The sequence below is a fragment of the Pogona vitticeps genome, chromosome 1, assembly GCF_051106095.1.
Source record: "Pogona vitticeps strain Pit_001003342236 chromosome 1, PviZW2.1, whole genome shotgun sequence".
Taxonomy (NCBI): Eukaryota; Metazoa; Chordata; class Lepidosauria; order Squamata; family Agamidae; genus Pogona; species Pogona vitticeps.
The window spans coordinates 175,797,594-175,821,036 of record NC_135783.1 but is presented as its reverse complement, the minus strand read 5'-3'; the positions used below and the strand labels follow the sequence as shown (position 1 = coordinate 175,821,036).

Genomic DNA, 23,443 nt, shown 5'->3' with positions numbered 1-23,443 from the left:
AGCTTGGTATTTTTTTTTTCAGAAAACTTCTCTCATTAACCTCCTGAAAAAATTACATGGAATTTCATGAGAGATTTCTTGTTGTTGTTGTTTTCCTCACTTACTTTCCAAAAGCAGGTAGTTGCAAAATTTACATCTCTCATCCTCATCACCAAAGCATGTTCCATCTTCAATGTCCTGTTGCCCCTCAGCCTCCTTCAGACCTGTGAGCCCCCACCCCTCACAGCTCCTCTGCAATTTGAGACCTGCTCCCCTGCCCACTGATATTCAGACAGGCCAAACTGTCACAACCTTTAAATGGCAACCGTTCAGTATCCCCATGTGCAGTTGTGTACATGTTTGAGGCAAGTTGTTTTTCAACCCAGTCATTTGGAGTCCTTTTTAATCTGTCCTTCTGGTTTTGCAGAGGAAGAAATTTTATTCAAAAGTTACTTGAGATGCTGTTTCTAATAAATAAATACATAAAAATGAATGAATAATTCGCATCCAGCAGCCCCCCTAAAATACCTGGAGGTGTTTCAAAAAGGACAGCTTTTCCAATGAAACTGAAACTAAGGAAGGGGAGGATATTATATAAATAAAGGCAGATTTCCTTCCCATAAATACATCCCCAACTTTTGTATTCATTCTCTTTTAGATATTATAAAGAAGGAAGCTGACTCTGCAGCACATCATTTTGCAGTTTATAACAGGAAATTAAATGTGCGTCTTCATTACAGAGGGCAAAGTATACCAGACAGCTTTTTCAAAAGGCAAAAGACAGACAAGGCCAGGGCCATGACTGCTCATGGAGGCAGACCGAGCTGTGAGGTGATTCTCAATAAACACTGCCAATGTGGTCTGCCCACGGCTCTGCCCTTCATGTCTGCTTCATATTTTGTGCATGCCAGCAAATTCTCAATTCACCATCTCTTTGCTCAAAAGGAAGACAAAAAGGACAGGTTCTTAAATGATGAAACTCTGTCCCACATTAGTGTTGAGGAAGGCATTTAAGCCATTGCTTTAGGGAGTCCTCAAACCTCAAACATGAGCTTTTCAAGTGATATTCAGATTAAAGCCAAGCTTACTGGGGACACCTGCCTATTCACTAATGTTTTATTCAAACAGAGTTACTCCTTAAACATGCTCAGCGATTGCAACTTACACCTGTTCCTTGCTGGGATACAAGGCAAAATACCAAGGCTGACATTAAAAATAATGGCTTTCCATATGAATTACAATATCTTAAATATTCTGGAAAGGTATGCATTTAAAACTTCACTGATTCTTTTGTGCTATAGAAGCTGTGACAACAACTATATGACCAAGTGGCTCCGTGTAAAGGAGCTGAGATACAAAGAGCAGACTGTAATGAGAATATTTCTGGCTTTCATGAAGCTGAGATTTTTACATAAACAGTAGAGTTTCACAGTTCTGTAACAGGTATATACAAGTACCCAGTTTTTAGTCCCCTCTTTGTATTGCTCTGTTTTCAAGAGTTTGGTGCTTACGTGGAAATTTCCATCTAATATAAATCAATTTCAAGTTCGGGGGTCGGGGGAGGGCTATAGAAAAAGTATTTCCAAACAATTTGTACAACTAAAATCCCAAATGTCAAATGTGGGGGGGGGGGGGGACTCAGTGTTTCAAGGCTACTTATTAATGAAATTCCAGAAATCTATTTTGAGTTTTTAATTTGGGGTTTAGTTTGAGGTTGTATAAAATTAGTAGCTACAAATAGCAATGATGTATCACCAAAACACCCTTATGCATTTCTAGTAATTCTTATGACTTCTCTTAAATTCTTCTCAAAGCAGTTGCTAAGCACGATAACTTAATGAAATCAAGTTGCCCAAGAGAACAATTGTACAGGAAAATACATAAATTAAGGTCTCAGTTAAGACATTTTATTTCTTAAGGCTAGAATCCTGTGGTTCTGCCTGTACAATGGTCAATTGCTTAATCAGTCTCTCATTTACAGAGCCTACTTAAGGAGATGTCCAGTACCTCTTTATACAAGCAGACATCCTGTTAGGTGTAAACAGGAGCTTTCTTTGATTTCCACTTCTACAACAGTGACTGAGTGGAGCTACACTTGGGGAGTGTTCACTCTTGTGTTCAAGTGGATTCTGGCCAAAGACTGCAACAAAGGAAGGACACCCTCTTTTAGAATAAAGCTGTGCTGGTAAATCAGAAAGGGGTGTGCCAACAGAGGGGCAGTTGTTCAGACCCCAGGGCAGCTGCATAGGCACATGAGGTTTCCATCCATTCCAAAACCACTGCTCCTGGTGTATCCTCAGAGTTTGGATTGCACTACCCACTCCATTAGTAATTAAGCTGACTTCATCAGATTGACATGCCTCCTTAAATGCTGGATCCTTCTGCAAGAATCCAGTATTGCCAACCAATTTCAAATCAATGAAACTAGAAAATACAGTTCTGCAGCTGCAGAAGTTAACTTTACGATAACAAGACACTCTTTCAATCAAATACTGTCATATTTAGTGGTGTATTTTGTTAGAATCATTTTAGAAGATGTTCACTCCAGGTGCAGATGTATGTTTTGATTTAAAATATTTTAATGATGTAATGAGTATAGACAATATAGACTGTTCATTCTTCTTATACATGCATTCCGCAGGTATACTGTGTTGTAGGTACATGATTGCTGGCATTTCTTTTCTAAGAAATTTAATTTATCTAAAGGTTAAGATAAAATTCAGAGTAAGACTTCACCTTCATAATACCCCTCTCATTTCCTTTGCATTGTGGTATTTTGAAATAATTGAATGCCTCAATGTTAGAAGGGACAGCTAAATAGTAGTCAAATATATCCTGTGGTAGTAGCAAATGAGCCATGCCAGGATGAATTAGAAAATCAATCTTTACCTCCAACCATGGAATCATCAAGAAATATGTATGAGTGGCTGACACATGAAACTAGTCCTAGGACACACTACAATAGCAAATAATTAGGCTCGCTAGTATTTTTTTTTTAAAGGAAGAAATACCACTTGGTTCAGACTAGACTGTATGGGATGGACTTCCCTCAAGGGGATCAGAGGTTCATGTTGCAGACCCACACCAGAATTATTTAGCCAGCACAGACAAGTTTGAGAATAACCTTGTCAGACATTTTGTGAGTAGCCATTTGATTCTTCTAGTAAACCACGACTGGGTAGGTGCATACATGAACAGTTCATGAAAAGTTGTGAGCTTCCAACTTTTCTAGCAGGTATTTCAAAGTCCCATAACTACTTCTTAACTCAAAATGATGCTCATAACAATGAAAATTTAATTTCAAGCATTCTTAATTGTAAAGCTGCTTACAGTCACTACAAAATGTATCACAGTTTTTGGACTAAGATTTCATGCTTGGGTTTTATTCTAATCTAAATACAGTATCTTAATTCAGATAATGTAATATTTATTTTGAAATGTTAATTAAGTAGTTGATTAAGTTGAAATGGCAAAGTGCTTTAAAAAACTAATAAGCTGACAGCCTTATTAATTGACTCTACTCATCCTATAAAAGCATTCTTGTATGGAGTCAAGTGGGAGTGAAAAGAGAAAGTCTTGGTTATGTCAGGCACTTAGCAATATACCATCTTATTTCTTCTTTTTTCATCCTCAAGAATATCACAAGAAAATAACACCACTTATTATAAGTCTATTACAAGTAATATCTTAATGCATCTGAGCTTAGCTGTTACTCCCTGTCACTGCTCTCAATTCTCTGATATAAATTTCTTCAGCCATTTATTATTGCTTGTTATATTGTTATAATCAAGAATGTCAAGTATATACAATAGTTTTTACTGAAGATTAAATCATCTCTTGGAAATATATTTGCACGTTTGCATTTGAAAATAAAATCTGAAGGAACTGCAGAGGTTACGTTAAAAGACTTCTTTAAAAGTCATTTGTTCAGTAAGCAGGTAGCACCATACAGTGACTGATATGGTCTGGATAAGTATTTGCCAGAATTACAAGGCCAGATGTCCTGTTTCTGTGGGCTAATTTCTGAGCTAGCTGCAAGAAATAGCTAATGTGCATACACAGTTGTGGTGCAAGACACCATGAATCCAAAATAAATTAAATGGGGTTCGCTACTTTTAAAAAGCAATCAAGGGCACAGGCTATACATATATGCATGAGTGAGAGCACACTAAACCAAAAATTATCCAAATTTCTGGGGATCAAAGGGTAAACAAAATGTTCAGAGAACCAATGTCAATTATATATGAACCGAGGTTTGTGTGATATAGAGATATATCTGCTACAAATTAATATGAGAGTCGAGTCCAGCTCCTTTCGAATTAATCATATATATTTTTTTCCACTTGGCTTCATTTCCAACTTCCAGTCGTCAAGGCTCTGTTGTCATTATACATATGGATTCCCTCAGACTGCTCTCTATACAGATTAGTTATTCCAATCAGCAAACTCATAACTTGGCCATGAGAAAACAGCCATCTGTCTTTTTAATGTATCCAAATACTTTGCAATAATTATGTTTATAGCATAATAATTAAGCAACCGAGTGTCAGTTACTACAGATGGTTAGTCCATGCACTGATACAATCCAGGTACAGCAAGATGATAATCTTTTCTTGGATCAACCTTTGCTAATATCAGAGCATGTAGAAGTGTTTAATTTTTTTTTCAGTTTTGTATTGATTTGTATATTCCTATAACCCACAAACTGCATGCAGAGTTTATGTGATTCAGCATTATTTTAGAAAAAAAATTAAATCCCTTTCAGACTGAAAAGGGCCCCCAAGGTGACATCTAATTAAAATGTTTAAGACCTTTTTCCCAGTTTAAAATAATATGCACAGTGGAATTGGGAGCAGAAAAAAAAATTGTAAACTATTTTAAAACATTGTGTGTCATCAAATTGTTTACAACTTACAGCAACATCACAGGACTTTATATGTAGTGTATAAAGTCTTTTAAAAAAATGAGTTATCGCCACCACCTGCTGCTGATACTCTGGGAGTATGCTGTTTGACCAAGGCTGCAGATGTGGCGGGACATACAAAGCCATCAGCCACACACACATACACACATGAATGAGCTTGGCTGGCTCCTCTCTCAGGAAGGGGCATTTGAAATCTTGGTGCTTGGGCTCCAGAGCCAGGCGTCCAAATCCATTGAGCTATACCAGTTGAATAATGATATAGGTACAGAATTCAGGATGCAAATGATATCTTGAAATTCTTCATACCGTTTGAGGGGAGAAAGGGAGTGGGGTAATATCATCAAATTTCTCTGTCCTTTTTTCCAACAGTTTCTCAAAGGCGAGACCCATTATTAGTGGCCGTTTCACACAATTTTGTTCCCTGCAAAAAATATTTTGTTTCTTTGTTTACACTGCCGCTGCAATTAACAGGAAAAGGAACTGTCTTTGTTAATGGCTTACCTACCATTTGGATTCCTTGACATCTTGGGTATCAGAGATCATCCTAGAGTGTGATAGTGGTGGTGTGATGCCAGCAAAATTAGAGAAATTTGGGAGAAGGGCTTTTTTTAGGTTTAGAGAAAAAGAAAAATCTCAGAAAGCTTGTACAAAAAGAAATCTTCCGAGAAAGTTTGCCTCAGTATCGTCATCCTTCAGAAATTCAGCCCTTTCCCCCCCCAAGGCCTCCCAGATATTGCAACATGAAGAGACTACTGTTGATACAGTTTGCACAATGATGGTTGCCCCCCCCTTTCTATTGCACATTTCTTCATCAATCTGCACTACCACTGGCTACGCACCCTACTTGATCTCTTATGGCATCTGCCCTGGGCTTAAACTAAATTGTAGGAGATGCAAAGGCTACCAGCTGACATAGAGATGGTTGTCCAAAGGAAGCAAGAACCTATATCTACACCATCATCATCGACCAGAATCATGAACTCCAGCCATAAGCGTTTCTCCACAATTTCTCCTCTTTTCAAATTGTTTTCAAAAGGATTTTCTTCCTTCCCATCAGTTGAAAGAAAATGGTCAACATTCTCGTAAGAGTCATTTTTGCCACCGCAATATTTAAAACAGAGCTTGGGCAGAGGTTTACAATTTCAGAACCTTTATTGGCATACAGTACTGTACATGAGAGTGAGATACGGTAAAATGTTAAAAGGCATATATGCCGAGGGATACCCAGATGACATCGTTAGGGCTCAATGGTGTGTAACAGCATAATGCTACGCCTCTGCATGAGGGCAAAGGTAATGCATTGAAAATACTAAAAAGGTATTTTCTAAAAAGGTACTTAAAAGGTATACTAAATACTAAATACTAAAATACTAAATACTAAAATACTAAAATACTAAAAAGGTATTTAAAAAAATCAAATAAATAAATAAAATAAAAAGGTAAATGGAACAAAAGTAGTAATAACAGCCTATCTAAAACTGACCAAACTAGAGGCCAGTCTAACGTCCTTAGGGAGACATGAGGTGTGTGTTCTGTTCTTTTGGTTCTTGTGCAGCAGCAAACCCCTGTATAACACCTAATCAACCTTTCCCATTTCTCCTCCAGTGTTTTTCTCAGTTTCTGACAAACAAGAATAAGAACAATATATTCATCTTTTCAGGGTAGGTCAGAATTGTTGTCAATAATATACTGAAAACTGTAGCATGCTATACTCAGAGTGATTTGGGCAATATTTATAATTTTTTAAAAAAACAACAGAACAATTAAGGATTCCCTGCTTAACTTCAGAAATAATACCACCAGATAATTATGAAGTTGAAATTTTGAACAGAAAATCAGAGAAAAATGTTTAGTAGCCTTTCTACCTCAAAACAGCTTTACTATATTTAATGACTGTGAGGTATCCTTTCCTCCATCAACCATAGGACTAAAGAACCCTCACAAAATTATTTGTCTTCTCTACTACAATCTGTCTCAATACCCAGAGATGCCATATCAAGAAATCACAAACTTCTGTAAGATTCATCATATTAAGAATGAGACAAGGAATACATTTTTCTGTTCACATTTCAGTAAAGTTTTTGCACATGACTAATGTCTTATTCTGTTTCAGAAAAGCACACACAAAGAACTGGCTCATTTTTCTAAAAGAGACAAACAACTCACGTCAGGCTTCTAATTTTTAAGAGTCTACACCATAGGTTCCCAAAGTGGTCTATATGGACCCCCAGGGGTCGATTTTGACTTGCAGGGGGTCCATGTCAGAGAGAGAAAAAACTGGGAGTGCATGAGATGTAAATGGGGGTCTATGTGAGCAGATCCCATTAGACAGATCATAATAAATAATTAGGCAATCCATAATTACACCAAACACAGATTCTGTGAACATAATATTTCATATTATTTAATTAGGTACTATGTACTATCGGAATTGTGGTGTGCTGCATTCATGTGTAAAATTATTGGTAAAGTTTTATGGTCGGTGTGTTGTAAATGGGATTGACAACATTTTGTCATTTCTTATTACTGAGTTATACGGGCAAACACATCACACACGTATGCACTTATTTAGACTTGTATCAAAGCTTTGCACTGACTTGTCTGATTCATAATTGATAAATAAATAATTGATAAATAGGAGTATTAGAGAAGTTCAGTTGCTTTCTGAGTTTTGAGAAGAAAAGTGTCTTAAAATACATTTAAAAATATAGATAGAAAATAGGTAAAAGTCAAGTGAATCAAAATCATCTTCTTTAGGAGTGCCCAAGAAAAGTAAGTACAAAATTTTATACATATTTTGTAGTTGTTACAATTGCATATGGGGTCTACAAAAAAAAAAAAGTCAGCAAGTGGTCTACGGTGCAAAAATGTTTGGGAACGTATGGTCTACACCAACATTCTCTCCAAGCTGCACATCCACACAGTGCTGCATCAGAGCTCAGCCAGTGTTGCCACCCATTTGCTTATGTTCAGAACCCTGCACAGCACTCTGGAAAATTAGAGGGAATGTTGGTCCACACTTTTGTGCAATTTGTGCAGATCATCTCACTATTTTGTAAGTGAGGTTTAAAAAATTGTAATTTAATGTTCTCAGAAGCAAGGACTTGTATCTCTCTCATTAAGTCTTTTTAAAGATAATAATACTTCTTTCCTGTTGAGCTGATGATATTGCAGGGAAGAAGGCTGGCAACAAAATCAGTGCTCTGGTTCATCTGCCTCAATACCAGATTCTGACAAGCTTTAAAGGGTTCTAGAGCTCCAGGCTATAAGAATCATGAACATCACCAAGATTCACTAAGCTCAGCCTTGAAAGAAGAGAGCAGGCAGGACTATGTCTAGGTTCCCGAATGTCAGTACAGTAAGGTCTTGCAGTGGCTATAGCAAGTTGCCTCCCACCCCCACCACCGAACACCAGTGAAGTAGATGTATTTAATATTTACTGGATAAGGCTTCACAACAAATCAAATAAGAATGTCATCTATGGCTCTACTATAGTAGGATAGAAATATAAAGAATTATCTTCAACTAATTGACAGTAATCTGTACAATTTTAAATTATGTATAGAAGTAATGGCATTATTTGTATATTAAAAAGCTACACTTTAAAAAGACTCTCCAAAGTAGACATCGCATAAAGTTATCCAAGGAGATGCTCTGAATATGCATAAGAGTTCTTAAATATTTCAATATTCTGACTCTCACAATCCATCTCTTTATTATGTCATCTTTTTGAAAATGTTTTAAACCACTGCTTTAATTTTTTATTATAAATGCTGCCACCACACAAGGCCCACACTCAACCGCTATTCAGCATTTCAAATGAAAAGGTTATTCTACATGAACCTCACTGATGAAAAAAGGCTTGCTCCGGCTGTCATTTGTCGGTGATCAAAGCCACTTGCTGGGTTTCCTTATTTTAAGAACTTTTACAAAGTCTAATACCAGTAAGCCAACTTCTGGGGGTATATAGCTGACCCCACTGGTTTGCAGTGTTGTAGAGCCAAGATTACAAAGAATCAATTACAGTACTGCCAAACTCCATAATTCCTGTTACATTAATAAAGAATCTGCTACCTGCTTTAAAAGGCACACACCTAGGGTGTACACAGATCGTGACAACTGCTAATGAAGGGAGGAAGAGTCAACACATTGGAGTGACAGCCTGAGCACCGGACCGCCATGCCCACCTTCTAATAATGTCAGGGGCTGCAATGTGAGGCAGGCTCCGCAGAGAGAAGGTGCTCTTTTCAAATTGTCAAATTCTAGAACAGCTTATTGAGATCCTATCTAGTTTGTCACCAAACAGCACTATTACGACCCCCTCTCATGACAGGCTCTTCCTGTTTCAAATGTCAGATTCTAAGGCAGGAGACAGCTGTAACTAGTGGTTAATTTCTGAATGAAGAGGAACTAGCGACTGGGTGAAAGCCTTATTCTCACATCTGAAAGACACAGCCTTTGAACTAAGATGTATTCTAAGAGCTAGGGATGGCTATTCAGATCCAAAGAACATTTTTTTCTGCCAATACAAGTGGCTCCTGGATTCTAACGCTCCTCGCCAAGGAAGGCCATGTCAGCTCCACCTTTCACATCCTTCTACCAGCATGTAAAGGGACCTTTATTTGGGCAAACTTTGGGGTTTTAAGTTGACTTATTTGTTGAAATAGGTGGATGCTGTTTAATTCCTAGTTTTAACTGATACATTTTCAATTTATTTGCTTTCATGCCTTCATACATCCTACTAAAATCCTACTACAGTTTGTGCAAGGTGTGCATAACATGTCACAGCTAATTGCAGCCAGTTGTTAAAATGCTGGGGCACGTCTCAGTTATGAGTCTGGTTATGCACCTGACTGCACAACTGGGACGTACCCTTGGCCCCTTGTCAATTCCCTATATTAAGTTATGCAAACATTACACAAACGCCTATAGTATTCAGGCCAACAGCATAATTAAGAGCATGCAGTTTAGTTTTTAATTTTATTGTTGTTAGCCATCTGGAGTGCTATTTGTGTGCATATCTATATGTATCCTAATCCTGCTCTTTCCAATTCTTTCCATTCTATGGTGACACATGAAGGGAATACTCCATAGTCTTCTCAGTGTTCTTAATGGCCTTTCTGCAGCTGGTAACCGAGACAGAAATGGGTTTCTTGAATACAGAAAATTTCCTAAGTACATAGTTGACTGAACTCATATAGATACTTTTCCATGCATCAAGTAGAAAGATCTGGAATAGAGCAGATCATAACATTAAGTGTTTGATCTAGCCACGCCTAGCCCTGTGGCCCTTACATGCTTTGGAATTCCCTATCTTGCTGGAGAAGGTGGCTACAGTGATTCTGTAGTACTGCCTAATTCAATATTACAACCTGTAGCTTCTACCTTATGTAAGGCAGCATCACACATTGTCCTCTATTCTGCAGTAAAGAATGTCAATCACAATTATGATGTGCTATTACAAAGATACATGAGACATATAACACCATTTTATTTATTTTACTGAAATGCACAGCTAGCTTAGCAGTTCTAACTGTGACAGCTTGCAATTCCTTTTAGTGTAGTGTAAAGGGCAGTTCAATCAGGCACAGTGCACACATGCACAGATATATGCACATACCCTCTTTGAACACAAAACGTTGCCCTATATTGGGATAGATAATTGATCTCACTAGTCCAGCTAATGGGAATTTAGCTAGAAGACTAGCTGAAAGCTGTGTACTCTGACTAGCAACTGTTGACCAAGCTGTCAGGCAGAGATTTTTTTGAGCCTTGCTTCCCATGACTTATTTAACTGGACATGATTGAACATGGGAACTTCTTGGATTTTTGGCTGTGAAAGATATATTTGCACTACAAATTAATATTATTACACTTTGTCTTCCTTACAAGTTGCAACTGTATGACCACACTTCATTTTGTAAATCAGTCCAGATCTAAGACTGAGAGATTAGAGTACAGCCTAGACAAAAATAGAGTAAACCCATGGAATATTTTAGTATTATGTCCACTGCAATTCCCATTGTGGAACTAATGCCTATTACATCAATCTAGTTCCATGTTCTGTCTGTCAGCCTTCTATACATGGTGAACTTCAAATAAATTGGACGAAAATTCCCATTATTCCCTAGTTGCTGTTCTTGCTAGCTGGGGATAGTGGAAGCCATGGTCCAACTGGAGCATATTATATAGTAGGCATCGTTCAGTCTCGAGAGACTATGGTAACGTGCTCTGTATGGAGGTCTTGGAACAGCATCTAGTGTGGCTGAGAAGGCCAATTCAAGAGTGACAATCTCTTCCACATTGAAGACAAATACAATCTGTCCTCTGTCCAGCTCCCTGTTTTGCTTGTTTCGGGACTGCCTCTTTGCCTCGGCCTGCTGTACAAGGGTCTCTTCAAATTGGGAGAGGCCATGATGCACCGCCTGCCTCCAGGCTGAATGCTCAGACGTCAAGGTTTCTCATCTGTTGAGGTCCATTCCTAAGGCCTTCAGATCCCACTTGCAGATGTTCTTGTATTGCAGCTGTGGTCTCCCTCTGGGGCGGTTCCCCTGCACTAATTCTCCATACAGGAGATCTTTTGGAATCCGACCATCAGCCATTCTTACAACGTGCCCAAGCCCACGTAGATGTCACTGTTTCAGTAATGTATACAATGATGCAAATGCACCTGAACGATGGGAACATTTCAAGAATGCTGTTTATAACACTGCCTTGTCCACATTTGGCAAGAAGACCCAAAAGATGGCCGAATGGTTTGAAGCCCATTCGGAGGAGTTGATTCCAGCCATCAAGGATAAGAAGAGAACTCTAGCAGCATACAAAGCCTGTCCTAGGGAGTACAACTTGCAGGCTCTTCAAGCTGCTCGTAGCCAAGTCCAACAGACTGCCAGGAGATGTTCCAATGATTATTGGCTTCAGCTCTGCTCTCAGATACAGATAGCAGCAGACACAGGTAATGTATGATGGTATCAAGCAGGCTTTAGGTCCAATACAGAAGAAATCTGCTCCCTTAAAGTCTGCTACAGGCATGATCATCCAGGACCGAGCACAGCAGATGGAACGTTGGGTGCAGCACTACTTTGAGCTTTATTCTAGAGAGAATGCAGTAACCGAAGGGGCATTAAATAACATTGAGTGCCTGCCTGTCTTGGAAGAGCTGGACATTGAACCAACTTTAGCAGAAATAAAAGCGGCCTTGGATTCACTTGCCTCTGGCAAGGCACCTGGAAAGGATAACATCCCGGTTGAAGTTTTGAAGTGCTGTAAAGAGATCATCACCACCGAACTGTATGAAGTCTTTTGCCTTTGCTGGAGGGAAGGTGGAGTACCACAGGCCATGAAGGACGCAAACATCATCACATTGTATAAGAACAAAGGCGACAGGGGCGACTGCAATAACTCTTCTCAGTGTTGTAGGGAAGCTGCTGGCCCATGTTGTGCTGAAGAGACTCCAGGTGCTTGCAGACAGAGTCTATCCAGAATCATGGTGTCGATTTCGAACTAATAGATCCACCACCGACATGGTATTTTCCCTCAGACAGTTGCAGGAGAAATGCAGGGAACAACAACAGCCACTCTTTGTGGCCTTCATAGGTCTCACAAAGGCTTTTGACTTGGTTAGCAGGGACGGCCTTTTTAAAATACATCCCAAGATTGGATGTCCACCTCAACTCCTTAACATCATCAGGTCCTTTCATGAGGATATGAAGGGCACTGTAGTTTTTGATGGCTCAACATCAGATCCCTTTGACATCCAAAGCGGAGTAAAACAAGGCTTTGTCCTTGCGCCAACCCTGTTTGGGATCTTCTTTGCTGTCATGCTGAAGCAGGCCTTTGGAACTGCAACAGAAGGTGTCTATCTCCAGACTAGATCAGATGGAAAGCTCTTTAATCTCTCTAGATTGAGAGCAAAGACCAAAGTCCAACTGAAATGCATGCAGGACTTCCTCTTCGCCAATGATGCAGCCATTGTTGCCCACTCTGCTGAAGACCTCTCACAACTCATGAATCGCTTTAGCAAGGCCTGCCAAGACTTTGGACTAACAGTCAGCCTGAAGATAACACAAGTCATGGGCCAGGGCGTGAACTCACCTCCCTCTATTACTATCTCCACGCAAGAATTGGAGGTTGTTCGTGAATTTGTGTACCTTGGCTCAACAATCTCTGACACTCTCTGACTAGATGTTGAGCTGGATAAATGCATTGGGAAAGCAGCTACCATGTTCTCTAGACTCACGAAGAGAGTATGGCTTAATAAGAAGCTGACGGCATAAACCAAAATCCAGGTCTACAGAGCCTATGTCCTGAGCACACTCCTGTACTGCAGCGAGTCCTGGACCCTCTGTGCACAGCAGGAGAGGAAGCTGAACACGTTCCACATGCGTTGTCTCTGACGCATTTTTTGGTATCACCTGGCAGGACAAAGTTCCAAATAGAGTAGTCCCCAGCATGAGCATATTAGATGGGGGGGTGATTCTGTGCTGACCCCCAACAGCTCTCCAGGTTTGCAACAATTTTCTATTTACATTTCCAAAATACTGAAATCATATTCAAAAGACAACTCAGGAGAGATAGGGCAGTGTCATTGCTCTTAAATCCACTGCATGTTATACAATGTACTGACTACGTACTCATGCTAGCCAACAAGGGAATGGGAACTGCACTGCATTTTTCAACATGTAAGCCCTAACTATGCAATCCTGAAGTCTTTTCCCCCTAGAAATTTATTTGTATTTGAAAGCCAAAGGCAAAGAGATTTTGAATTCCAGCTGACTGGGTCAATGCAGCTTGAAACATTATAAACCCCTTCTGCTCATCTAGGAAAATATAAAAACAGTTTGTGTGTGTGTTGTCAGATCAGCTTGATATGGTAAGTATTATCCTTTCCTCTCCAGGCCTGGATATCACCTACCATGGGACTGTCACTACAACCCAAAAAACTGCAAACATAATATAGGGATAGTATATGCTTTATGCTCCTTATGGAAAACATTGAACACTCTAGGAAAGACTGTCTATAGCTGCTACTGAAGCTAAATTATAGAATATTTAGCTCTTGTTGCATTTGAGTATTGGGAAGGCATTTTAATTTTTGCCTATAGTGTCCCATTAGTATATTTCCAAAACTAAAAACTTACAGCAAACAGGACTGAGGCAACAATCTACTTAACGACCAAGAGAAGCTGCCTTTTCTTTTTGCTGAAGTGAAACACTGTAAAAAGTAAGTGCCAGAACTTGTGACCTTACCTAGACAGTTTACGAACATGATTTGCAGACAGGGTAAGTTACAATGGTGTTGGAAAACCTCATCAAAATTCATCTCCAGCATTCACAGCAGTGATTTAAGACAAGTGGACTGCCCTGAAAGTGACTTGCACTGTTTCCAGGGGGTTACACCCAAGGCACAAAAGTTACCCTCTTCACTTCACCTTTTTTTATTTCTTTTCTTTCCCCCACTGTTGTTGAGTGGCTGCAAGAGTAGCACAGGGGCGAAAAGGATATCAATAGCTTGATTGCAAAGTGGCTAAAAGGTTGGAGTATCTTGCCCTGTTCCCTCAACTTGTAAGTGAATTGCTACTATTTCACAGAGCTCAGATTCTAGCACAACACTTACTGTAGCTACCAGAGCTAAATAGGTAATGGCCAAAGAAGCCTTCTGCTCCAGTTTTTTCTTTCTTCTCCTCACATATCTGTGCATGTCTGCCAACATCTCTTTCTGCTATACAACCATGTAAAGAATTTGCTTTTGCAAAAAAGGAGATATTACAATCAGGCAGACAAAATTATAATTATAATATTCAAGATTCTCCCAAGACAATTTTAAGAAGATAATGAAAATACATTTGGGCTGGATAGGAAACGTCGGGACCATATGAATCAAGAAGAGTTACAGCTTTCACAATGTGTCTTTCAAAGGAAGAGTCATGCGAGTCTGTTTTCAGCATGCATAACAAAACAAAAATGAAACAAAAATATTGTGACACTGAATTATGAGAGATTTATTTCAATGTGAGCTTTCTTGGATCACAGTCCACTTCTATGGACACATGGAGTCTGATATTTAAGCAACAAAAACAACAATGTGCCATCCTTTGAACCACTGGATCATCTAGGACAAAGTGGTTTGGATAGGGTCTTTGGGGTATAGGGAGTCCTTCGTACATATCTGTAAAGATTTGTAAACATTTCATCCCTTCGGTTGGGACCACAGAATTTCTCTATGCTCAACAATAAATCACCCTCATGCTAAAACCGGTCAACCTGTAACCTCAGGAGATTATAAGGGAGCGCTGTGCCATTGTTGCTGCACAAAATTTTGCTGCAGAGCATGTAATAAAGGAGTCTTGGTCGTAAAGAAGTAGCTTGATCGGTCTCCCTGAATATCTGAGAATAATTGGGATCAAGAGGTTGATGTGTAGATCTGTGTAAAAAAATACAGTACAGTAAAACATGGCCTACAGTTTCCACTTGGCCATTGTTACATGGACATAGGCAATCTGAGATAGGTATATGTTGAAATCTTCCTCAATGAACTTACAGGGTAAAACATTAAGTCTTGCTAATGTGAAGGTCTTTTTTATCATTGTGCTAATCAAATATGAAGATATCATAAAGGCATTATTAGTAACAACACTATACAGTGGTGGCCCGCATACCGATGATAATCCGTGCAGCAAAAATCGCTGCAAAGCGATTTTATTTATATATTTATTTTATTTACAATATTTTTTAGCCGCACCATTGCCAGTGTCGCTATGCGGTTTAAAAAAGCCCATAGGAATGCATTGAAACCCCTTCAATGCGTTCCTATGGGCTGTAAACTCACCTTTAAGTGAAAATCCTCCATACAGCCGCCATTTTCGCTGGGCGAAAACACAGCGGGTGGCCATTTTTTTTAACCCGGCGGCCATTTTGAAACAGATGATCAGCTGTTGGGAAATCATCGCTATGCGATGATCGGTATGTGAAACAGGGTACCAATCATCATGAAGCGATTTTTCCCTATCTAAATCATCGCAATGCAATCACAAAAATTCATCGCTATGCGGATTTTTCGTTAAACAAGGCACCCGTTAAGCGAGGCACCACTGTATTTGCCCGACTGGCTCATATGCTCTTGAAGTTCTATGTCCCAGGTTCTTTGTTTGAGTGCTGCTTTAGCACCGACACGACTCATCACCAAGAGAGCATTGGTGGAAAAACCCATTTGCCTTATACCTTTTGTGAGTTGGAGTTTCCAGTCTGATTGAAAGGAGTCAAAAAGTAACACCTGTGCCAGGCCTTCAGAAGAGAAGATCAGCTTTAGCCAGTAATTAAACATAAGGACTTTAGCTTGTTGTGCAGTTTCGCTTTGTATGTATGTTTACTGTTGATTTTGTTGACCATTTTAGTGCAAAAGTTGATTCCTTTGTAATATTTGTAGACTTACTAGTTTTAGCTTTTAAATATTTTCTACTAATGTAAGCTGCCTTGTATCCTTTTATATAGAAAGACAGGTTAAAAATATTTTAAATAAACAAATCAACCAACTTATAGCACCCTAACAGGGCTTTCAGCGTAAGTGAGATATTTAAGGAATGGCTTTAGCAGTTCCACGCACCCAGTGAGCTTGGGTTGCTGACTGGAGATACAAATCCAGGTCTCCCGAGTCCAAGTCTGTCATTCTGTTCGCTACACCACACTGGGTATTCCTTTAACACTTTACATTATTAAAATTATTAGCATTAATAAAGTGCTGATCTGATCACATCTCAATTTATTGAACAGTTATACTTTTTTTGTATTAAGTTGAGATAATATCCGTTCTTAAAAAGAAAAAGAAAACCAAGGGTTTTCCAACTGGAGATCCCGGTTCAAATCTCCACTCATCCACAAAGCTTATTAGATGAACTTCTAAACTATTCTGACTAATTGCACAGGTTTGTTATGAAGATAATATGTCGGGGGAGGGAGGAATCCCTTCTTCTATGAAGAAAATGTGAGATGTTGTAGGCTTTTTGGGCTGTTTGGCCATATTCTAGAGGGCTTTTTCCCTAATGTTTTGCCAGTCTCTGGGGCCGGCATCTTCAGTGGACAGGAGTTAGAACTTCAGAAGATGCTGGCTACAGGGACTGGCAAAACATTAGGAAGAAAAACCTCCAGGACACAGCCAAATAGCCCAAAAAACCTACAACAACCGTCAGATCCTGGCCATGAAAGCCTTCAAGAATACATTAAAATGTGAGATATTTAATAAGTATATAAGATGCTCAGCACACTTGGTAACAGGTATCCAAGAACATTGGTATATGAAGTGGGAAACTCTGTGGAAAGAAAGGATTCCATATGGAAAATTATTAAAGGTGTCATTAAAACAGTTTTTAAAATCACCTGGAGTCAATTATGCATTTAAAATACATCTCTTTCTACACAGGTATTTGCCAACATAATAATAAAATACATAAAGTTAGAGTCATTTGGGGCCATTTATACAGATTAACTATATTAGAAATATAAGCCTCAATAAGAAATCAGATGGTTGCAGTATTCCTTGTGGATCTGATACTATATTTAGAGAGAGAGAGAGAGAGAGAGAGAGAGAGAGAGAGAGAGAGAGAGAGAGAGAGAGAGAGAGAGAGAGAGAGAGAGAGAGAGAGAGAGAGAGAGTGTGTGTGTGTGTGTATTCTTAAATATATATTGCAATTATACTCACTATCTAAACAGGATCATAGTTCCTTAATTTTTAAAATACAAATATATTGCTATTGGCTAGAAAATTCTGACTGACTGCCAAAGGATGACCACTGAAGAATTGATGCCTTTGAATTGTGGTGCTGGAGGGGACTCTTGAGAGTCCCCTGGACTACAAGGAGAACAAACCTATCCATTTTGAAGGAAATCAACCCTGAGTGCTCACCAGAAGGACAGATCCTGAAGCTGAGGCTCCAATACTTTGGCCATCTCATGAGAAGAGAAGACTCCCTGGAAAAGACCCTGATGTTAGGAAAGTGTGAGGGCAAGAGGAGAAGGGGACGACAGAGGATGAGATGGCTGGACAGTGTCATTGAAGCTACCAACATGAATTTGACCAAACTCTGGGAGGCAGTGCAAGACAAGAGGGCCTGGCGTGCTCTGGTCCATGGGGTCATGAAGAATCAGACACAACAACAAAATTAATAGCTAAAAAAATTAACAGCTATTTGCGGATCATTAAACATAAATTCATATCCATTTACGGATTGGATGTCATTCTGACTGATATGATATGGAGCAGAAAATTGGATTATAAATATGTATTGCAGTTTCTATTGGGGCGACATTAAACAGTCAAGTCCAAAAGTCTTGAAGTTTATAAATATGAAAAATAAAATGTAGAAAATGTCAAATTACATGAAGTTAACAGGAAGAAAAAATGTACAGTAGTTTAGCAAATGCAAAATTATAGTCACTGAGGAGGCATCAAAGTGTCCAATTTAAAATTAGATGAGTAATACAAGTATACACATCTTGTGCAAGATTTTTAGATCACTATGAATGATAAAGCAGGAAACAATCTATGTCAACTATCCAGTAAAAAAGATCATTCCAGCAGCTCTTAAGGCACCAGTCTATGTATTGGACCATTGCCTGTACTTGCAAAGATCTCTAAAATAATTATAAATGTGAAGATAATTAACATATTCTCTCTCTCTCTCTCTCTCTCTCTCTCTCTCACACACACACACACACACACACACACACACACACACACACACACACACACACACACACACACACACACACACACCACCCCATTAGTGGAAGTACTACTATTGTGGTTTACAAGTTAATATTTAAAACAGAACAACACCCCACCTAACACCATACAGTACATTGAAGCAATATGATGATACACAACTATAAAATCAAAAATTTATGCAAAATGAAAAAAGAAAAGTGAAATGAATTACAGCATCCTGGAGATTCTGTTTTTGAAGGCAGCTTTGAGTAATTCTGCTTTCACCAATTTTCTGAATATAAGGAAGGATGGATCCTTCTTGGCATATCTCACTTGGTAACGGTTTCCAGAGACTGGGAGATAGTATCAAAATTTCCTTACCATCTCCTTTTTAGCCTTCCTTGGTGTGGCTACTTTTAGCTACATGGATTAATAGGAGCATGTGAAATGGATAGCTGATTTCTAAGAGATACATTTCAACAAGTATCGAGGTCCTAGACTGTTGAGGACCTTGTAGATCATAACCAGAATGGAAAATGACAAGGAGCTAATGAAGACACACCAAGAGTGAAGATATAGGATCAAATTGACTAGTCCAAATGATCAGTCTGGGCACCACATTTTGAATTTCCTGAAATTTCCATACTGTTTTCAAGGCCAAGCTTCTGAAGAGAACACTACAGTACTCTCTTTTGAGATTACCAATGCATGAATTTCTTATCCAGGTAGAGGGGCATCTGGTCAATCAACCAGAATTTATAAGACACTCTCTTGGCCATGGCAGATAACTGAGGCTTCATGAAGACCCACAAGCTGTGAACCTGATCCTTCAGGGGAGTATAACCCCATTGATGCCAGGTATGTTTCCCTGTAACTGGTCTGATAATCCTAACAATATGATCTCCATCTTATCTAGATGCAGTTTCAGTTTACTGGCCCTTGTCGTCCATTGCCAATGTTAAGAAAAGCTCAAGTACTTGTAGAGTGGACAAAGAGAAGGAAGGACAGAACTACATGTCATCAGCGTAGTAGAGACAGAACCAAAACTCAATATGACCTCTCCCAACAGGTTCATATAGATATTAAAAAGCATTGAGGAGATGGTTCACCCTTATGAGGCTCCATAGAAGTGGTCTCAAAGGGTAGAGGCATCATCCCCAAGCTGTACTATCTGGGATTGGCCATCAAGGAATGACTACAACCAACGGAGAATGGAGCCCCCAATTCCAAAGCTCAATAGCCTTCCCAGAAGGATGCTATGATTGACAATATCAAAGGCTACAAAAAGATCAAAGATGACCATCAAATCTGCGTCAGGAGACTGTTTTGGAGGGCAATCAATGCTATTTCACTACCATGTCACAGCTTAAACTCTGGTTGAAGTGGATCCAGACTATCAGTATATTCCAAGAGCACCTGCAATCTTTATGTATTCTTTATCTCTTAGCAGGTTTGTCCTAATAAAGAAACTCATCCTCCTGTATTTCTAGGCAGGAATAAGTATTTTTGACATACACGGCTACTCCACCTCCATTCCTATTCTTTCTGTTCTTTTTGAACCATTTTCATACTTTACTTGCTGTATTCCATCAAGTTTCAGTTATCCCTATCAAGTCATATTTGACCTCCTAAACGAAGATTTTCAGTTCTTCTTGGTTGTTTAGCGTGCTGCTGCCATTTGTACATAGGCACTGTGGCCTGCTTTCTTTTGTACATGTTTATGTGTATACATCTTCATCTGTCTTTACCTCTGAGTTCCAGTTCAGTTTTAAGACCCTCTGATCTTCATGGACAAACACATTCTTTCCAGTCCATTTGAGGTGGAACCCATCACTTGCCAGCAGTCCATCTTCCAGGATGCAAAGCCTGTTGACCCCAAATCCACATCCTTCAATGCTAGCACGATCTACAGACACAGTTAGTTGTTCACCTGGAATATTTTTCTTTTACTTCCTCTTCCTCTTTTGAGTGCTGGTAGGATGGATGAGAAGACTCTCCGGGCCCCAAAGAGCCTTGAGTTTCCTTCCCAAAGCTTCAATGTCTGATGTGATTCTTTTTTTTCACAGTTCCTCTTAGCTGTGTCATTTGCTCCCATGTGGGTGAGAAGAAAGAGAAAGGCATATGTGGGTTTTACAAGCAATGACAATCCTTCCATTTTCTCCCTGATCTATCCTCCAGGGAAATGCATACGGTATCCATGAAACTTACTGGTGTACTGTATTTTGGTTTCAGTCCCACATAGTAGGGAGACTCCCATATATACGAGTACTAAGCATTCCAAACAATAAAATGGCATATTTAACAATGCAAAATGTATGTTTTATTTAATAAAATCTTGATATAGCTAACAAAACTACTGGATTCCACTTTACTGTACTTTAAGAATCTTATTACACCTTCCAGCTGCCAGGCTTTCCAGACACTCTTTGAACAACTTGAAGAAGTGTACACAGACAGGTAATGGGATCCTGTATGTACTGTATGTATTGTGTGTGTGTGTGTGTGTGTGTGTGTGTGTGTGTGTGTGTGTGTGTGTGTGTGTGTGTGTGTGTGCGCGCGCGCGCGCGCGCGCACGCGCGCGTGTCTGTATTTATACCCCACCCATTTAGTGAACATGCCACTACCCTGGGCGGCTTACAAAATATTATTAAAACCATATAAAACATATAAAAAGGAAACAAACAAACCCACCTACATTTCCACCTACATGAATAGTTTTCCCCTTAGCATGATAAGGAACTGGTAAAGGATGGTAAGGAAATCAAATGTATAATGTCCCTCACTCAACTTCTCTCTGTTAATTAGAATGCAGTCATATGGAGGACTTTTTCAAATGAATCAGAACCTCTGAGTCACTGGTTCAATACAGACAGCTTTACACATGCACAATTCTATAAGTCTTAGAGGTATATAGATTTTGAATAGGCTCCTTTTCTTGGTGTAAATTGCTCAAGCAGATCTAGATCTTTTGATGGGAAAAGAGCTAGGTTTTGTCTGATATACTCTCCACATTTATATAAAGAGTATATATATATAAAGACAACCCAAAAATCCTAGTAACCAAAGCCTGCTCAGAATTCCTTCCCTAGAACTGCTGTGGTTAAATTTCTACAATGCTACCGTGAAATCAGATTCAGGCACTACTAGGAGCAGCACAAAGGAAATAGAGAGTTAACGCCACATCTCTAAAATAGTGGTGTTTCAAAGACTATATCCGTAATTATATGCTGGACAAGCCACAATACCCACTTGTATGACTTTGCTGCCCTCTAAGATGCGCATCTGTGGAGGAAAGGATTTCTTTATATCCTCTCTACGGAGTAGCAGCAAGAGACAAGTCCCTGCCCTGAGTAGAATTCAATACCAGGAAGGCAACTGAGGCAAACATAATGGAAATAACATGCATTTTGTTCAGTTACAGAGAGTTAGACTTAGTTTCACCAAAGGGTAAAGATTACAAAATTATGCCAAGAGCTTAATGGAAACAGTGCATTTTGAGAAAGGATTTGACATAAGTGCTTATCATGCAAGTGTTCCAGGAAGTAATTCCAGGCATAAAGGGCAGCAAGAGTGAAAAACTAGTTATTTAAGAGGATTGGAAGAAACCTTGACATGGTTGCCGGTGGCAGAGTAAGAGGAACAGAAAATTATGGCAGACATATCTATCAAGGAAGAGGTACCTGGGACAGGATTGTCACGGACCAAGATTCAAAGTAACAGAACTCTGGGACTTTTTGATTACTGTAGATTGCAGAGCTGTAACAGCTATATTTTAATTTCTATACCGCCTCCTATGTCTAATGGCATTTAGCAAAACCATCTGGCTCCAATGTTCCTTATCTTTCTGCAATCCTCCCAGCAGTGGGGGAGGGACGTCCATATATGGTTGGGAGTTTCATTCCTCACTGTGCCTCCCAGGGGTGGAGCCAGCCTGTGTGGCCTTGGGCAAACTGCACAGTCTCAGGGTGCTTCCAGAAGAAGGGAATGGTAAAACCACTTCAGAGTACTGTACTCGCTACATGGCAAACCTTCAAAAGGGTCGCCATAATTCACAATTGACTTGACTGCATACAATTCATACAGTAATTATAATACTGTAACGTTATTTTTATTCTTGTAAAGAAAAGTATACTAGTATGTGTCAGTCTTGATTGATAATAAAGACTCTACAGCTTGGCAAATACATGTAACATACATATATATGCATTGCACAATCATGCACGCACGCACGCACACGCACACAAAGGTATGGGTCAGCATAGTTTCTTGCATTTTGGACTAATGGCTGTCATGATGCACTTCACATTTCAGTACTATATCAGTTGGGAAAAGGCCTTTACATTTAAAAAATAATAATGCTTAAGAACCACTGAAGTTTATTCAGTAGGTGCCAATAGATATCCTTAACATAAGTCTTGCAAGATAGTACTTTAAAGCTGTTCCTGTGACATAACATAACAACTTTTCATTAGACAATGAAATTCACTAGGGGTGTTGGTGGTAGTTAGTTTAGAACTGGCAATGAGATATAGAAACTACAAGACTTCCAGCGGAAAGAAAACAAGGTCATTTACTTGACTTCCATTTTCCCTTTCTCATTATATATACAGCAAACCTTCACTTTCAATTGCCCCCCTTTGTATTGAATTCATGAGTACATATTTATATTCATAAAGGTTATATGAAAGTCAACATTTGAAATGTAAGCCTTTAAGTATTTATGTTAAAGCCTAATAAAAAATATACTTTCCAGGGAAATGTCCCAGGACAGCCACCGCAGCCTAGTAAGTTTAAATCTCCATCATCTATGAGAAATTACGTGTGAACAGATGTTTACAATA

At 39.2% G+C, this 23,443-nt stretch overlaps 1 protein-coding gene and 1 long non-coding RNA gene across 5 annotated transcripts in view; one reads left to right on the top strand and one right to left on the bottom strand.

The window, feature by feature from the left end:
* Positions 1 to 23,443, bottom strand: part of ERBB4 (erb-b2 receptor tyrosine kinase 4) — a 1,032,003-nt gene that overhangs the window by 867,764 nt on the left and 140,796 nt on the right. The window lies entirely within an intron of this gene.
* LOC144584036 (uncharacterized) lies at positions 1,677 to 7,061 on the top strand. The gene is made up of 2 exons (XR_013538037.1): positions 1,677 to 6,220; positions 6,343 to 7,061. It is a non-coding gene; the product is annotated as an uncharacterized LOC144584036 (long non-coding RNA).